Genomic DNA, 19,684 nt, shown 5'->3' on the forward strand with positions numbered 1-19,684 from the left:
TACGAGCGGCTAGGCACAAGTGCCTTTACCTCCAACACACTTTGCATTATGGAATTCTTTATGAGACAGGTAAGGATATACATATATTTGGATACACATGTGCATATTAGGTTGGTAGCATGTCTCTGACACAAAAGATGTACCGGTGACAGATTCATGCTTTCCCTTGGTAGTGTAGCAATTACGTGGAGTAGCAAAAGCAACCTATGGTTTCTTTATCAAGTATAGAGGCTGAGTACAGAGGTGTTGCTATGGCACATGTGAGGTGATATGGTTGCAAAAGTTATGGGGTGATTTGAATGTGTAGGGGGATAATCGAGTTGCCATTCAATGTGATAACATGAGTAGCATACAATTAGCTAGGAACTGAGTGTTCCATACTAGAACAAAACACATTAAAGTGCATTGCCAATTTATGAGAGAGAAGGTACTTGCATATGAGACTGACTCGGTATATGTTAGCACATAGGATTAGATAGCTAACATCTTCATGAAGGCATTGGGCATATAGAAGCTTTGGAATTTTGGAAGCTTACTTGGAGTTGTAGAGCTGCAGTTGAGCTTGAGGGAGAGTGCTAATATGACAAACTCAACACATGCAAACATTGATGATGGACCCCCTAGTTAGATAGGTCTACATGTCTACACTTAGCACTTCAGTGATCATTATGATCCTCATATGGCCACTTACTTATCACTTATTATATTTAAATTGTTGCATCTACCTACTACAACAGTCATACTTATAGAACTAGTCAATTAGTATAGTCAGTTGTGCACTATTTGACTTAGTAGGCCACTTTCCTTTATATTTTATCTTATCTATACTTTGTGTACAATGTATTGTGTAAAAAATAAGAAGAAGAAACTAGCAAGAAAACGTTTTGGCCTCCATCTCTCTTCTTGTGTTCTTGAGTGAGCTTCCTCTTGTGCGTATGGTGTGTATTTGGCATAGTAGCTAAACCAAGTCCCCCCACCACGCGATTCGTGACAGAGTTGCATTGCAACTACATGATCAAATGTAGTTTTAGGTTGGATATTTGGTGTTGCGTGATAACTAATTGAATACTTGTGTAATGCAAGGGGAAAAAAAAGGAATGAGTATCTAGTACTTGTCACCCAATTTTTCTATATAGAAAAAGAACTACATGAGGAGTATGGCTTGAGCCTAAAGGGGAAGGTCACCCTGGACTTGTTAGATTCTCTTTCAAATTATCAATGGCTTACAATTTTCAAGTTGTAGTATAAAAAAATAGAAAGACCTATCTCAACTATATGTAGCCTAGCTTTTTGAGTTTGAGAATTGTAAACTTCTTTTCTATAAGGTGTACTAGGGTCCCTCTCTTGCGGGGAATCATAGCCAAATTGCTAGGTGTTATGCTTTTGAAAGGTGTAGTGTTGCTAAAAAAGACCTAGTAGGACATAAAAATGCATGGGAAAATTTTAGGGAGAGTATTTTGAACATGTGCAAAAACAAGCTTGAAGAATTGGAGAGGAAGTTGGATATTTACATGAGGGCCAATGATGCATTTTAGGGTGGCCTACCTTAGTCCAATAAGAAGACAAACTACACATAGTGTTCTAGCAACTTATGCATCGAAGAACTTCTGTAGAGTAGATTGTGTTTTTTATTTGGAGGCCATCACTAAGAGCGTTTCAACAAACTGTATGAAAAGTTTAGCAAGTTACATGAGTTGAGTAACTGATAAACAAAAGAAAGAGAGTTTACTAAGGGTTGAGGGCTCAAATGTTTTTGGAAACATAAATAATGTAACCTATCCACCTATCGACTGTCCAACCACGTTTTAAGCGATCCATTGAGAAATGAATCTAAGCATCATCATTTGGCACTCCCATGGAATGTTTCGAGGTTTGTCGCCTAGGGTTTCCCGAGTCTGCCTCGCAATGGAACGTTTGTGGCCGAACCCACTAGGATCGACCTAAAATCTGGGCTCCTAGGGGTCAAGGTCTCCTGACACTATTCTAGCATCAGATTTTGGACATCCTACTTTACATAGAGATACCCAATCCAAAGTAGACCCATGCCGCACTTGGTTTAAGGAAAATGGGAAACAAGAGGGATGCATCGCTCAACCTCTCTAACCGTAGGGCATAGTCCGATTCCGGTCCCCTAAAATGGCATGAATCGGGTTCTAACTTAACCATACCTAAAGATCAAACGATTGTAAAACCTTGTGAGAAGCCTCCCAATTCTCTGGGGCCACCGTACCATAAGACAGACCTATCACGGTTCTACCCACCTGCTTCCCTTGATAGCTTTAGTTTTATAATTAGGTCCTAACACATTTATGTGTGACATTAAAAATTAGCTTACTTAATTAGGCCTTTTAGGGAATAGGGTTCGTTAGCATAATTTACAGCACAAACACGAAAACAAAACAAGTAGTCCTTTTGACAAACAAGTTCCTTAACTTATTTTACAGTTAATCTTTGTCTCTTGCGCATACAGGAGAATTATATATCCCTTCTGTCCGACAGAAGTACCTGGTCCAAATCACATGGCACCATAATTTCTATCCTTTATCTAGAATAGGATCTTCCAACACCCCAGACATTAGGCCCATGACAGCAGTCCACAACTTCGTTTCGGTCTAGGCAAGGGGTGTCCAGAGCTCCACTGACCCCAAGCGACCTAGGAATGAGACACAACTTTTGTGGTTGGCCTTTTCACCACTCGACCTTTGGCCCATGAAGCGAGTAGTGCCCCTCTCAGTTTGAAACACGGCATGACCTTGGAGACGGTCCACCCACGTAAAATATCCTTCCTTAATTAATCCAATTAAGAACCAAGAACAATCAAGGCAATCATCCTAATATCATCTTCCAGGAAAACATTCCTTTATTCCCCCATGGCAACTTGTCATTACTGACCCCTACCATAAATTTACCATCAAACACAAACACTTGGACTAATCATCCAAATCACATCCCACAATCACTTTAACGCAAAAGCATTTAGGACATTATTTGATCAATCAACCAAAACAATGGTATCCTTTTTCAAACATTGCACGAAAAGTCATGATACCCTTCCATTGCATATTCGATCTCCCCCTTGGGAATCAGGAGTGGTTCTACATAAGATTTACTTAACATACCATTCTTTCAACTAAGGAATACGTTAAGGTTTCAAACATTGTACATGACGTAAGTTTTGTTATTCACTTTCATTGGATCGATAACCCAACCCTGAATTGGATTGGTGGGCGTCGTAGTTAACATATGGATCTCAAGACATCTTAGTCCCAATCCCTCATGAATAATTACTTGTACTAGGCCCTAGTCAAGCCATGAAGCAACAGGAAATTATTCCCATAAATTGAACATGTTTAGGCATAATGTGTAAATACTTGATAAGATAAGTGCTAGACAATATCAGGTAAACTGGACTCTAATAGGCCTTGCAGAATCTAGGATTCCTTTTCATTTGGGCCCTTAGGCTAGGTACTTTTGAAGTATCCAAACTTTAACTAGAACCTTGTATTTTTCGAATCTTAATGTCATATTCTTTTGTCAATTATGCTAGTTGTAAACCTTGGCTATGCTTTAACTTAGCACTTATATGCACAATCTTCTAGTGTCGTTCTTTAGCAACTATACCGTTCATAACCCTTGACTAGTTCCTCCTTGCAACTGTGCTATCAGCAAATAGGCTGTATGCAACTAAGTTGGGTTAAAAGGAACAATCAAAATGCCAATTTATAATTATAGGAATAGGTTCAAGCCATTTGCACATACCAAAGTGATATAGCCTATGGCTCAAATATAGGGAAGAAGGCGATTAATACCTGGGTATTCAGAGATGGCTTAACCATACCCAACGTTGCATTCAAAAAGATGATATTGCTCGAACTGATGGCTCCACTACTAGATCTGGGATTTCCATTAGTGTGTATCATCCTCTATTTTGGGGCCATACTTTGGCTTGTAAATCTCTTTCTTCCCTTCTCTCGTTGGAGAGATGGCATGTAGGGTGACTTCCTTCTACTGCAATTGGGAGGGGTTAGGCTTGTGGATAGGGGGGGTAAACACGTGTGGTCACCCTCTAAGGAGGGGAAGGGAAGGAGAACCCTCAAAGACTCTCTCTCTCTCTCTCTCTCTCTCTCTCTCTCTCTCTCTCTCTCTCTCTCTCTCTCTCTCTCTCTCTCTCTCTCTCTCTCTCTCTCTCTCTCTCTCTCTCTCTCTCTCTCTCTCTCTCTCTCTCTCTCTCTCTCTCTCTCTCTCTCTCTCTCTCTCTCTCTCTCTCTCTCTCTCTCTCTCTCTCTCTCTCTCTCTCTCCTTCTTCTTCTTCTTCTTCTTCTTCTTCTTCTTCTTCTTCTCTCCCTCTCTCTTCTTATTCTTCTTCTCTTCTTCTTCTCCTCTCTCTCTCCCTCTCTCTTCTTCTTCTTCTTCTTCTTCTTCTCCTCTCTCTCTCTCCCTCGAGTCTCTCCTTCTCTCTTCTTCTCCCTCTCTCTTTCTCTCTTCTTCTTCTTCTTCTCCTTCTCTTCTTCTTCTTCTTCTTCTCTTCTTCTTCTCCTCTCTCTCTCTCCCTCTCTCTTCTTCTCCTCTCCCCTCCCCCTCCCCCTCCCCCTCCCCCTCCCTCCCTCCCTCCCTCCCTCCCTCTTCCTCTTCTTCTTCTTCTTCTTCTTCTTCTTCTTCTTCTTCTTCTTCTTCTTCTTCTTCTTCTTCTTCTCTCTCTCCCTCTTCTTCTTCTTCTTCTTCTTCTTCTTCTTCTTCTTCTTCTTCTTCTTCTTCTTCTTCTTCTTCTCTTCTTCTTCTCCTCCTCCTCTTCTTCTTCTTCTTCTTCTCCTCTTCTTCTCCCCTCTCTCTCTCCCTCTTCTTGTTCCTAACAGAAGGCGGGGGGGGGGGGGGGGGGGGGGGGATTCAAAGAGGAGGTGGTGTCTTTTCCCCCCACCCACCACTTATCATAGAGCATGGCGGTGAGGGGTTTATGGGCATGATGCCCAAGGGGGGGCGGCATCATCATCGACTACATCTTCAGCATTGTCGCTGTCGATTCTAGCTTGGCCGTCATGAGCTCCTCCTCGACCCCCGTCATGAGCTCCTCCTCGACCCCCGTTGATTGCTGTTTGGTTTCCTCCTCCCTCCGCCAGCTCTGGCAGCGTCACCAGGGAGGGGGTCATTAAAATTTTTTTTCATTTTAAATTGATTTTTTAAAGGGGGGAAGGAAGTTGTTCCCATGCAAAGAACGGAATGTTACATCCTCTCCCCCTTAGAGAACTCAAGATGTCCTCATCTCGATAGAACTCGAGATTTCATTTTGGAGCATGTGGGGTAGGACCCATCACACTTTCATTGCTCATTCATAATCATATGGTCTTCTTAATGACCACTTATTGTATTAGATATATCCAAGTCTGGATTACAAGAGAAAAGTTTATTGTAGTTACATCTCATGAGTATCTTCTAGGTTTTTCCTAGGTATCTGGTATATTCTGGATCATTGGAGCTTGTACAATTTCATTCTTTGTAGGTTCAAGTTCTCTTCAAGTCCTATTGGGAGAATTAACGTGGATATGTCCACTATTGTGGCACTTGGAGCATCAGTGTGTAGGGTGCTTTGGACATTCCCTTTTGAAATGACCTAACTCCCTGCAATAAAAACAACGCGGAGCTTTATCACTTGTGGTCACAAGATTCCTGGCTGTTTGGCAGGATTTTCTTCATTAGACCAAATTGCCTTAGGATCCTTTTAGCATATGGAAGTGGTCCTTTATCTCGAAAACTCTGTTTCCAGATTGTCCTTTCCTTAGTTCGAGAATGAGCTCCATGGACAATTGGCTTTGCTTGTAATACTAAAGACTACTTCCAAGCTTCAACATTTTGGTAATACCCAATCCATATTAGTTGAGAAGGAAAGACTTAAGAGAAATTTATTGCAAGTTATAGTTGTCATTCCTTGCTAGAGTATCTCTAATCATTTGCAAGTTCTAGGCTCAAAATAAATGCAGCTCATATTACTCAGCTTAACTGTAGTTACAAGAGTAAAGTTTATTCCAATACAATTTGTATTTCATGTCGACAAAATTCCTACGATTTTTAATCATCCTGAAGAAGTGTACTGGGTTCTAAAGTCTTCGTCTTCATCTAATTCCTCTATAAATCTGAAGACTGCACTTGTGTAGCTTCGTTTCCTTGGAGGCTCCATATATTTTGGACTTAAGTTAGGATAGTCTACTTGGACGTGCCCTAGCTCATTGCAGTGGGAACATCAGCAGTTGGGACAGCTCTTACGAATGTGCCCTATCTCTCCACACGTGTGGCATCTCTTGTCATGATCTCAAGAATCATCTTTGCTACAATTGCCCGATTTAAGTTCTTGAATGATTGGATTTGCTCGAAGTAATGCATCTTGCAAGTCTGTTGGACGTATTACTTCAAGACACTGGTTCCAAGGAGTGTTCAAGCCATAGAAAAACTTGGATACTTACTGCGTAATATCCATAGGTGGTGCGTATTTTAGTAGGGTTACAAACTTTGAATAGTAGGCTTCCAAGGTTAATTCCAGTTGCTTGAGCTTGAAGAATTCATTCATTCTCAAAGTCTGGTAGGTTTCCAGAAGGTATTGTCTGCATATGGCATCTTTCAGCTAAGCCCAAGTAACAGTGGCTTTAGAAACACCTTGATCTTTGCACCATTGCTTCCACCATATCCGAGCTTGGCCAACTAACTAAAGTTTGGCTATCATTGCTTGATTGGTAGCAGTAGTTCCCAAAGCAGATAAATAATCATCCATTGACTCAATCCATATTTCCACCTCTACTGCGATGTCTATCCATTCTTCATCAAACTCAGGTGCCTTAATTTACTTGAGAAGGAATTTCTTCTCTTGTATATCAGCATTCGTGGGTGCAAAAGGTGCTTGAAAACCAAGCCATACCACTTAGGTTATTCTTTTAATATAGGTCTATGAACGATACATAAATCAATCCCACGAAGTTTCGCTCTGATACCAACTATAATCTGCTCGCCTATCGGCTGTCCAAGCATGTTTTTAATGGTCCATTGAGAAACGAATCTAAGCCTCGGCGCCCAACACTCCCATGGAATGTTCCAAGGTTTGTCGCCTAGGGTTTTTGAGTCCCCCTCGCAATGGGATGTTTGCAGTCAAACCCACTAGGATTGACTTGAAATCTGGGCTCTTAGGGGTCAAGGTCTCCTAATAGTATTCTAGCGTCGGATTCAGGACATCCTTCTTAACGTAGAGATACCCAATCCGAAGCAAAACCATGCTGCACTTGGTTCAAGGAGAATGGGAAAGGAGAGGGATGTGTCGCTCAACCTCTCTGCCCATAGGGCATATTCCCATTCCGATTCCTTGAAACGACATGAATCGGGTTCTAACTTAACCATACCTAAAGGTCAAATGACTGTAAATCCTTGTGCAAAGCCTCCTAGTTCTCTGGGACCACCCTACTTTAGGACAGACCCGTCAGAGTTCTACCCACACGCTTCCCTTGATAGCTTTAGTTTTTTAATTAGGTCCTATCACATTTATGTGTGACATTCAAAATCAGCTTTCTTAAATAGGCTTTTTAGAGAATAGGGTTCATTTGTGTAATTTACAGCACAGACACAAAAACAAAACAAACAGTCCTTTTGACAAACAAGTTAATAACTTATTTTCCAGTTAATCTTTGTCTCCTACCCATATAGGAGAATTATGTATCTCTTCTGTGTCCAACAAAAGTACCCGATCCAAATCACATGGCACCATAATTTCTATCCTTTATCTAGAATAGGATCTTCCAACGCCCCAAATGTTAAGCTCGCGACAGTCCACAACTCCGTTCCGGTCTAGACAAGGGGTGTCTAGAGCTCCATTGACCCCAAGCGACCTAGGAGTGAGACACAACTTCCGTGGTTGGCCTTTTTCACCACTTGACCTTTGGCTCGTTAATTGAGCAGTGCCCTCTTGGGTTGAAATGCGGTGTGACCTTCGAGATGATCCACCTGTGCAAAATATCCTTCCTTAATTAATCCAATTAAGAATCAAGCACAATCAAGGCAATCAGCCTAATATCATCTTCCAGGAAAACATTCTTTTATTCCCCCATGGCAACTTGTCATTACTGACCCGTGCCATGCATTTACCATCAAATGCAAACACTTGGAATAATCATCCAAATCACATCCCACAATCAGTTTAATACAAAAGCATTTAGGACGTTATTTGATCAATCAACAAAAATAATGGTATCCTTTTCCAAACATTGCAAGAATAGTCGTGATACCCTTCCATCGCATATTCGCTCTCCCCCTTGGGAATCAGGAGTGATTCTACGTAAGATTTACTTAACACACCATTCTTTCAGCTAGGGCATATGTTAAGGTTTCAAAAATTGTATATGACGTAAGTTTTATTATTCACTTTCATTGATCGATAACGCAGCCTTGAATTGGATTGGTGGGCGTCATAGTTAACAGATGGATCTTAAGACATCTTAGTCCCAATCCCTTGTGAATAATTGCTTGTACTAGGCCCTAGTCAAGCCATGAAGCAATAGGAAATTATTCCCATAAATAGAACATGTTTAGGCATAATGTGTAAATACTTGATAAGATAAGTGCTAGACAATCTCATGTAAACTGGACTCTAACAGGCCTTGCATTGAACTAGAATCTAGGGTTCCTTGTTATTTGGCCCCTTAGGCTAAGTACTTTTGAAATATCCAAACTTTAACTAGAACCTTGTATTTCACAAATCTTAATGTCATATTCTTTTGTCAATTATGCTAGTTGTTAACTTTGGCTATGCTTTAACTTAGCACTTGTATGCACAATCTTCTAGTATCTTTCTTTTAGCGACTATACCATTCATAACCCTTGACTAGTTCCTCCTTGCAATTACGCTATTAGCAAATAGGCCATATGCAACTAAGTTGGGTTAAAAGGAACAATTGGAATGACAATTTATAATGATAGGAATAGGCTCAAGCCATTTGCACATACCGAAGTGATATAGCCTATTGCTCACCAATAGGGAAGAAGGCGATTAATACATGGGTATTCGAAGATGACTTAACCATACCCAACATTGCATTTGAAATGATGGTATCACTCGGACTGATGGCTCCACTACTAGATGCGGGATTTCCATTGGTGCGTGTCATCCTCCGTTTTGGGGCCATGTTTCGGCTTGTAAATCTCTTTCTCCCCTTCTCTCGTTGGAGAGATGGCATGCGGGGCAACTTCCTTCTACCACAATTGCGAGGGGTTAAGCTTGCGAATAGGAGGGAGTAAACACATGTGGTCATCCTCTAAGGAGGGGAAGGGAAGGAGAACCCTCATAGAGTTTCTCTCTCTCTCTCTCTCTCTCTCTCTCTCTCTCTCTCTCTCTCTCTCTCTCTCTCTCTCTCTCTCTCTCTCTCTCTCTCTCTCTCTCCTTCTTCTTCTTCTTCTCTCTCCCTTTCTCTTGTTCTCCTCTCTCTCTCCCTCTCTCTTCTTCTTCTTCTTCTCCTCCTCCCTTTCTCCTTCTCTCTTCTTCTCCCTCTCTCTCTCCCTCTTCTTCTTCTTCTCCTCCTTCTCTTCTTCTTCTCCTCTCTCTCTCCCTCTTCTTCTTCTTCTTCTCCCTCCCTCCCTCCCTCCCTCCCTCCCTCCCTCCCTCCCTCCCTCCCTCCCTCCTCCTCCTCCTCCTCCTCCTCCTCCTCCTCCTCCTCCTCCTCCTCCTCCTCCTCCTCCTCCTCCTCCTCCTCTTCTTTGTGGCAGCAAGGAGGGGGGAGAGTAAGGCGGTACTGCCCAAGGGGGGGTGGCATCATCATCGACTACATCTTCAGCATTGTCACTGTCGACTTCAGCTTGACCATCATGATCTCCTCCTCGAACCCCGTCGATAGCCGTTTGGCTTCCCCGCTCCCTTTACCAGCTGGTGGCATCGCCAAGGAGGGGGTCATAATTTTTTTTTCGTTTTAATTTGATTTTTTAAAGGTGGGAAGGTCGTTCCCATGCAGAGAACAAAATGTTACAATTAAGGAGGACATTATTGTATTTTGGAGATGCCTCAATGAACTACATTGACACTCTATGATGTGCCTCCCACAGGCCTTCTATAGGCAATACCTAATGTTTGATGTTGAAGATAACTCATCCCTAGTGGTGGCTAATTAGTTTGTTTAGACTAAAGGCTATTCACGTTGGTTTGATCCCCCTAAATTTATGATTCGTTCTAGCTGGTAGATAATATTTTGTGTACTTTGTAATTCATCCCTACTTCCAATGTTTGGAAGTTGTATGATACCCTTGCTATTCATATCCACTCCTATCCATCACATTGTATGATACCTTTGCTATTAACAATCATTCCTACCCACCACTCTTGTTGTTCATAGCCATTCCTACCAACAACCACAATGTATACTTATTTTTTGTATCAATTTTTCAATATCAAATCCTTTTTCTTGTACTTTTGGGGGCGTCCAGCGATCTATAGCTTTTGACATGTTTAATGTTTTGTTTGCTTTGGTACTCTTAAGTACTATTGGAGGCATTGGGGTTTGGTTAACTATGATATTGTAGGTGATACTATGTGGTATTCTTAAGGCTTTTCAAAAATATCAATGGTAATTATGGTACCTTTGTTGCTAATATTAGCTTTATAGTACCAAACTTGGTACTTTGAAGTATCAAATTTTTATACTATTAGTACCAAGTTTGGGACTGAGTAGTACCCTTGGTTCTTTAGAGAAACAAACTTGGCACTACATTAAATGAGCAAGAGCAAAAGACTTTAAGCATTTGGTGCTATACCAACTTCAAGTTTGGTATTGTGTTAAAGTATAAAGAACAATAAACTTCAAGCTTTAGTGCTATATATACCAAATTTGGTCAAGTAGTAAATAAGCAAGAACAAAGGACTTGAAACTTTGGGTACTGCATAGTACCAAATTTAGTACTCCACAAATTTACCAAACTAGAAAGTTTATTAAAGTAGAAACTTTCTTCTTGTATTTGATACTATCTATTACAAGATTATTGCATCATCATCATCATATGGCATGATATTGTGTATGCTTTCATAAACCTCAATAGATAACATAAAGATAATATGATGTTATTTTAATTAGTTATTATTATTGTTGTTGTTATTTAAATTAGATTAGTTGTTATTTTAATAATTATTTTTGTTATTTTAATTTATTTATTTGTTTTGCTATTGTCATTTATTTTATTATTAGTTGGTTGTTTTATTAGTTTATGTTATTATTTTACTATTATTATTATTATTGTTGTTGTTGTTGTTGTTGTTGTTGTTATTATTTGTATTATTATCATATATTATATGTTATATTACATTATATTTCTATTTAGATGAGATAGAATATAGATATAGATATTACTTTATTGTTATTTTTATTTTGTTGTTCAAATTAATAATTATTATATATATTAGTATAATTAGTATGACTATTACTATTATTATTATTATATTATATGTTATATTATATTATATTTAGATTAGATTTAGAAAAAGAAGATAAGCTTAGATTTAGATTAGATAGAATATAGATATAGATATTAGTTTATTATTATTATTATTATTTTATTCAAATTATTAACATTAATGATTATTATTTATTATTAAAATTAATAATAGCTATATATATTAGTATAACTAGTATAGTTATTATTATTATTATTATTATTATTTATAAAACTATAACTAATAATAATTAGGTGTAGTTTTATATATATTTACTTAGTTTATCTTATCTTATTACTATTATTATTGTTGTTATTATTGTTCTCATGTTCGTTCAGCTTACTTTATTATAGATATAAATATTAGTTTATTTTATTTTATTAGTATTTAAATACGATAAATATATTAGTAATTAATATGATATTATATTATATTAATTATAATTAACATGGTAAATAGATATTATAATATTATATATTGTAATATAGTAAAGTAGCTAAATATAATAGATATATAATATTGATTAATATTATGATATAATAATTAGTTATACTATTAGTTGTATGTTTGTATGTATTATTAGTTTATTATTGTTATTATTATTATTATTGTATTTAGATTAGTTTATTTAGATATAGATATAGAATGTGTGTGTGTGTGTGTGTGTGCGCGTGCGTGCGCGCGCTAGTTTTTAGTTTATTATTATTAGTTGTATTGTATTATTTTGTCAGAGAGAGAACTAGGGAGAGAGAAAGAGGAGAGAGAAGACTGCAGAAGAGAGAGAAAGACTGTAGAAAGATGCTGAGTGTTGAAATGACTTGTCTTTTTGGCTGATTTTTGTTGTTTTTGAGAGTTGAATGGTTGATTTTATGAGATGATTGATTGGTTTGGAAGTGGTTTGAGAGTGTTTTGGATGATATTGATTATGTTTTGGAAGTTCATAATGTTTATTAGTGGTTCTGTGATGTTCTGATAGGTTCTGATTGGTTCTGATTGGTTCTGTATAGCTTCTATTTTGTTCTGTTTTGTTCTAATTGTCTTCTGTAAGGAGGGATGGAGTATTGATTGATGAAGATTGAGATCTTGTGAAAGCTTATTGAATGGTTTGTGAGAGTTTGGAATGGTTTGAGTATGAGTTATGTGGTTTTGATGACCTTCTGTAGGTCTTCTGTAGAGCCTCTATTTCTGTCTCTATTCTGTTCTGTTCTGTACTGTAGCTGTTCTGGTACTGTTCTGTGACTGTTCTGTATGCTTCTGTATGTGTTCTGTTGGATGAGAGTGTAGCTTCGGAAAGTTTTCTAGCCTTGGAAAGAGGTGAATACAAGTGCAAAAGAGCTGAAAGAAGTTAAAGAAGTAGCTGTTGAAGACTCAAGTGAAGACTAGAGTGAAGTGACACTAGTGAGCTATAAAAAGACACTGTAGTGGCTCTGGTGACTCTTCATATCAGACATACCTCTTGGGAGGGGTATCCATGACCTAAGAGGGATTATTTAGGGGGATTTTTGAGAGATTGTAGTGAGGATATGATGTATTATTGATGGAGAGAGAGAGAGAGAGATAGCCAATTCTACTGAAACAGAGTGATTATATATGAGAGATTGAGAGAGAAAACTATGAAGATATTGAAGATGAATACTATGTGATGTATTTCCATTCAAAGATGGTGTATTCCTTTGCTTTCTTTGTTATATTGATGGATTTTGTGAAGATATTGAAGAATATGGTTAATTCTATCAAATCCGTGGGAGATCTACATGATGCTGTATGAAGATTTGTTGTGCCTGGTGTTCTTTTCTTCATTGTGATCATATGAAACATAATAGACAAGCTTGTTGATGTTACAAGATAGATTTTCTTGCAAGAGAATTCCCTTTCCTTGGTGTTCCTCTTGGGGCTCCATGTTTTTGGTGCGCAGCCGGGGAAACTTGCCATCAACAAGCACCAGAAGAGGCTGAAAATGAAGAAAATGCCATTGCCAAGAAGAGAAGAACTCAATGGATGTTTGTAAAGTTCCATCTTCCACTGAAGAGTTGGAATTTCTCATAATCAGAGCCACTTTCCACAAGAAGTTCATCCCACAATGGCGAAAACACATCACCATCATGATGCATGCTCTATGTAGTGGACAGTTTCCTCTTCCTGTTGAAGCAGCAGAAACTCGCATCTTGGTGGCAAATTGTTTGGGGACAAACTGAAGAGCAGAAACAGAGAGAATGACCATCCATGGAAGATTTGGCATTCATTGAGAAGTTTCCAGACATCATCAAGTGGGAGATTGTGAAGAAGCTTCAGGAGTCTTGGGCTGTAGAGGTTCACAAAGACAAGAAGGAAAAGAGTTGGAATTTGTTCGTGGATGCTCACAGCAAGATACATGGGATGCTTGATGCACTAATAATCTTTTGTTTGTTCAATTAGCAACCCACTGGAAGTTGGTAGACCGAGTGTTTTTCACAACATACACTATTGAAACCATCAGAAGCTGGCATTACTATGATGATGGCACCACCACAATGCTTAGACGTATGCATTTTGACACCTTTAGAACCGAATACCTTCCTCTGTGCAGTGGCATGAAAGCAGAATTCAGAGACGTTGAAAAGGAAGAAGTAGAAGAAATGTTGGCAAGACAGTCCTCCAGAGACTGAAGCCTTCTGTTAACCCTCTGTGGAGCACTAACAATATAGTGGAGCTAACCCTCTGATGAATGACGCAATAAAGAGGCAAGTGTTAGAACGAGTCCAGAGGTACGTGAGAAGAGAGAAAGCAAAAATCAAGGCTGAGAACGAGCTCGCAGCAGAAGCCGCCTTTGACGCCCTTGCGGAACTCTTTACAGAAGTCCCAATGGCACATCAAGCCCTTCCTCCTCCTGCTGGAGGTCCACTTCCAAGCCAGATCCGTCCTAGAAATATTGATGATAGGCCAACGAATGTAGTTCCATTGCTAGTTTTTAAGGGAGAGTACAATGAAGACCCCGATCTTCATGTAGCAGAGTTTATGGTAGCATGTGTGGCTAACAATGGCAGAACTCCTGAGCATTGGTTGGCAATATTTCCCGCCACTTTCAAGGGTGCGGCGTTTCAATGGCATGAGAGACAAGCAGCAGGAACTTTTGGCACATGGGACGACCTGAAGTTGGCCTTCCTCACTAAATTCAGGCGTGAAGGTTTTGAAGAGCGGATGCGAGAGGAATTTATGAACCTAAGTCAGTCTTCTGGAGAAAGAGTGGAAGCTTATGTCTCACGAATGGAATCCATCCTGAAGAGATGGACTAACCATAATCTAGATGATGGCATTCAGAAGGGGGTGTTTCTCAGAGGATTACAACTAGAAGTCCGTAAGTTTGTGGAGCTACAAAGACCAGCCACACTGCAAGCTGCAACAGAAGGTGCAAGACTATACGATGAAGTGGAAGCTAGATTGGTGATGAATCCAGGAAGAGGAGTCCTACCTCCTCTGATGCCAGGAATGATGTACCCACCAAATGCAGTCCCAAGGACTGTCCCCTACCCTTACCAACAGATGCCCCCAGTATCACAGTACATTGCACCAAATCCACAGTGGCCACAATCCATGCCTCAAATGATGTTTCAACCACAACAATGGTCCCAACCAATTTCTTCAATGCCAAATCAGCAGCAACAGTGGAATCCTACCAACTGGAGTCAACAGCCAATAATTCAAACAGGAGCTCTGAATCAGAACCAGAACCGAGATTCCTCTACAACAGCCCAACCTGTTTATGCAGTGATTACAGAGACTCCTCAAAACCCTCCTGCCAGTGCCTCAAGAGGAGAAAGCTTGAAGGACTACTTATCCAACTCAGTTGCAAACATCAAAAAGGAGTTGATGGATGTGATTATAGAGCAGCTACAGATGCTGAAAGTGAACACCGCTAGCATATCCAACGTTGCAGGAGCAGGAAGAGATGTGATGCGGTCAAATACTTGGTGTGGTAACTGTCATCAAGCAGGCCATTTAGCCACTGAATGCACATGAAAACCAACCATTCCTGGATCCTTCTGTTCCTACTGTTTGAGGAAGAACCATACAGAGGACATTTGCTCTCTGAAAGAGATGCATGATAGGAGAAGGAAGGAAGAATACGCAAGATTCAACTTGCTGGAATCCAAAATGACAACACAGGATATTGGACCCAAGCCTAGAGAGTTTGGTCCTAATTTTGGACCCAGAAGATTTCCCTCTCAAAGCTACAGAGGAAGACAGTCTGGCGATGGTCAGAGAACAGAAGTGGAGTGTTACAGATGCGGAGAAAAGGAACACATCTCACCAAATTGTCCAAATCTCAAAAGGTCAGTGGATTACAAGCCCTTATGCAGTCGATGCAAAGGAGAAGGCCACACTGCAAAAGACTGTCCAAGCCCAGCCCTAGTGAAAAACAGTGCTACTGATAGTCCGGCCAAGGCCCAAGAGCCTACCTCCAATTTAGTGGAATTGGAAGTTGCTGCCATCACTCGTGCAAAGCAGAAGGAACCACCTATCCAAAAAGAAAATAACCCTCCTGCCAAAACAGTGAAGTTCAATCTTCCACCAGAAGAACAGAACAGATTAGAGCCTGACAGTGCCGTACAGAGCACTACAGTGCCACAGAGAGTTACAGAGACAGTTCGAGAGACAAGACCAGAGGTCCAGGGGACAGAAGAGGAGGAAGTGCCACAAGTGGCAGAAGAAGTTCCCATGATTCCCCTGTTGGAAGAAAGAGGGAAAATGAAAATGGGTGTTGCCCCATTCCCTAACCGGTTAGAGAAGCCAGTGGATCCTATTAAGGAATACGATCTGGTCAGAGATCTAGATACCTTTAAACCAAACCTCACATTCTGAAAATTATTGATGTTGTCTCCCAGTTGCCAAAAAAGGTTCAAAAGTATACTGACAAGAAGACGTGGCTTAAGGATTGCTCCCTCAACAGCAACAAAGTCCAATAAAGCTCCAGAGCCTATCAAAGAAGTGGACGTAGCTAATGCCTTCCTAGATCTAGGTACCCCAGAGACTGGCGTGTGGATTGAAGACTGCTTCATTGCAAATGCACTGATTGATGGAGGTTCATCAGTAAACATTATGACGGATGTGACAATGAAGAATCTAGGCCTACAAGGTGTACAACCCACCCAATGGCTCATCAGACTGGCGGATCAGAGTAGAATCAAGCCTTTGGGCATTCTCCCATATGTGAAGACTACAGTGGCTGGAAAAGATTATTGGCTAACCTATCTAGTGGTGAAGCCAAACTCTTATGGTACATCCTACCCTCTGTTACTGGGCAGACCATGGCTTTTTGAAGCCCGAGCAAGGACGGATTGGTTCAAAGGAACCTTGACCTTGGGTAGAGGACCCAACAAAGTGGTGCTAAAACTGTATGGTTCTCAAAAAGGACATGGATCCACCTCCTTGGAATTATCTTCTGACTCCTCTAATGAGGCTACAGATGGAACATCAATAGACGAAGATGCTGTCAAACAGATCCTTCCCAAGAAAATAGTGGCACGTTCCTTAACAGTGGATACTGTAAGCCAACTTCCAAAATATGCAAAGCCATTATCAATGGGTGAATACTTCCTGCCTGAACCAGGAATGACTTCTGAAATCACTTCTGGCAGTGAGATAGAAGCATGGATGTACTGCTCTCCCTGTTACATGGCCATAGCAGAGCCAAAGACAGAGGCAGAAGATGAAATAGAGAACATGTTCTTCTCTTATAGAGCTCCTACAGAAACAGAAGTAGAAACAGAGACAGAGACAGAGACAGAAGCAGAAGCAGAAGCAGAGACAGAAACAGAGACACAAGAGGATGGATATGATATGGAAGAAGAAGGTTATGAAAGTGAACCAGAAGAATCTATCCCACCTGAAGAGGATACATTTGAAGAAGAAGGTCCAGAAGCATCAGAAGCAGATGAGCTCATGCTATGGGACAGAATGACGATGGTACCATTTGGTATGGTAAATGGATCTTTATAAGACATGGGTTAAGAAGAACAAGCCGTCTTTTAGCAGTGGCTCATGCAGTCCTCACCCATCCTTGCCAAAGAAAGATGATGATGATGCACCGTGCCAACAAGCACCAGTCCCACAAACCCAACAGAAATCAGAGGGTCCCTGTTATGTGACATTCTTGGATGTGTCATCTTCAAAAGAGGAGTCTTCAAGCCAAGAGGTAATTAATTTTGAAACCAAATCCGAAAAGGCTCTAATCCCATTTCAACATCTCAAGAGGCAACCTAAGTCTCTATCAAAAGAAGAAGTTGGTTCTAGTGGGACATCAGAAGAGGACAGCACTCCCTTGAAGGAGTCGGATTTGTACCCAGAAGTAGTCCGCGGGACCTTCATCCGTGAAGTAGAAGGTGAAAGGCAGTTAACTTTTGTGGATGCAGATGGCACTGAACGCCACTTGAAGGTGGGTAGTAGCCTACCAGAAGAGGAGTTGTCAACCTTGTAAAACTTGTTGAAAGGAAATTTGGATGTGTTTGCATGGTCCTATAAAGACCTAAAGGGGATTGATTCCACAATATGTCAGCATCATATTGACTTGGAGCCTGATGCCAAGCCAGTAAGGTAACGACAGAGGCGAATGAACCCGAATTATTCCACATTGGTGAAAGCAGAGCTGCTGAAGCTTCTGGAAGCCGAGTTCATCTATCCAGTGGCAAATAGTGAATGGGTCTCACCCATCGTGGTTGTACCCAAAAACAATGGCAAATTGCAAATATATGTGGATTTTCGTAAGTTGAATTCCAAGACGAAGAAGAATCACTTTCCTATCCCTTTCACAGACCAACTGTTAGACACAGTGGCAGGACATGAGCTTTATTCCCTTCTGGATGGATTCAATGGATACAACCAAGTCCAAATAGCAGAAGAGGACCAATCCAAAACAACCTTCACCATAGAATGGGGGACCTATGCTTACCGAGTGATGCCATTTGGGCTTTGCAATGCCCCTGCTACTTTCCAGCGAGTCATGATGGCCGCATTCCAAAATCATTTACACGACTTTATTGAAGTATATTTGGATGACTTCTGTGTCTATAGTTTGATCCGAGAACACTGGGGACACTTGGAACAATGCTTTGACCAAGGGAGTATGGGATTTCCCTCAACCCCGACAAATGCATCTTTGGGGTCTCTTCTAGAGTTCTGTTGGGCCACATTGTCTCTACACAAGGGATATCAACAGACCCTACAAAGATCGAAAAGATTACAGCTCTGATAGCACCCACCAACCTCAAACAGTTGAGGGGATTCCTAGGCCATGTGGGTTACTACAGAACGTTCATAGCTCATTTCGCAACAAAGGCAACCTCCTTGCACAAGCTTCTGATGAAAGATGCAGAGTTTACTTAGACGGACGAATGTGACAAAGCCTTCCACACTCTGAAGCAGTGTCTGATTGAGGCACCCATTCTGCAACCTCCTGATTGGATGAAAGAGTTTCATGTACACACTGATGCATCCATTGAAGGCTTAGGTGCTATCCTTTGCCAGAAGGGCTCCTCGAAGCTAGATCAACCGATCTATTATGCAAGCCGAAAAGTCACTGATAGAGAACGGAACTACACAATGACAGAGCTGGAGTGCTTGGCAATGGTGTTTGCCCTAGAGAAGTTCCGCCATTATCTCCTATCCACCCACTTTAATTTTTATGTGGATCATGAGGCCTTATCCTTCCTGATGAACAAAGCATATGTGAAAGGACGAATGATGAGATGGCTCCTTCTATTTCAGGAGTTCAACTTTGAGGTGATTACTAAGCCTGGTCGTTCCCATGTTCTGGCTGATCATCTGTCACGTATCCCACAAACTGCAAACGAGGAGCAGGATGATCTAGACCTCCTTGATGCTTCCCTATTCTTGGTAGAAATTGTAACTCCCTGGTATGCAGACATTGCCAATCTGTTGGCAACCCAACAGTACCCTCTTGGTATCTCTAGTTGGGAAAGGAAGAAGCTTATGCTAGAATCAGCCCCCTACACCCTGCTAGGTGGTGCACTGTACAAGAAAGGCAAAGATGAAGTGCTCCGAAGATGTGTTGCAGGAGATGAGATTGGGATTGTTATGAAGTCTTGCCATGACAAGCCATGCGGAGGTCACTTTGCAGGAGAAGCCACAGCCAGGAAGGCTCTGCTAGCAGGTTACTGGTGGCCTACCGTTCATAAGGATGCCTATGATTACTGTAAAAGATATGATGCTTGTCAGAGAATAGGGAAACCCACCAAGACAAGTGCCATG

This window comes from Lygodium microphyllum, chromosome 16, assembly GCF_053477565.2.
Source record: "Lygodium microphyllum isolate KBCC chromosome 16, Lygodium_microphyllum_v1.1.10, whole genome shotgun sequence".
Classification (NCBI taxonomy): domain Eukaryota; kingdom Viridiplantae; phylum Streptophyta; class Polypodiopsida; order Schizaeales; family Lygodiaceae; genus Lygodium; species Lygodium microphyllum.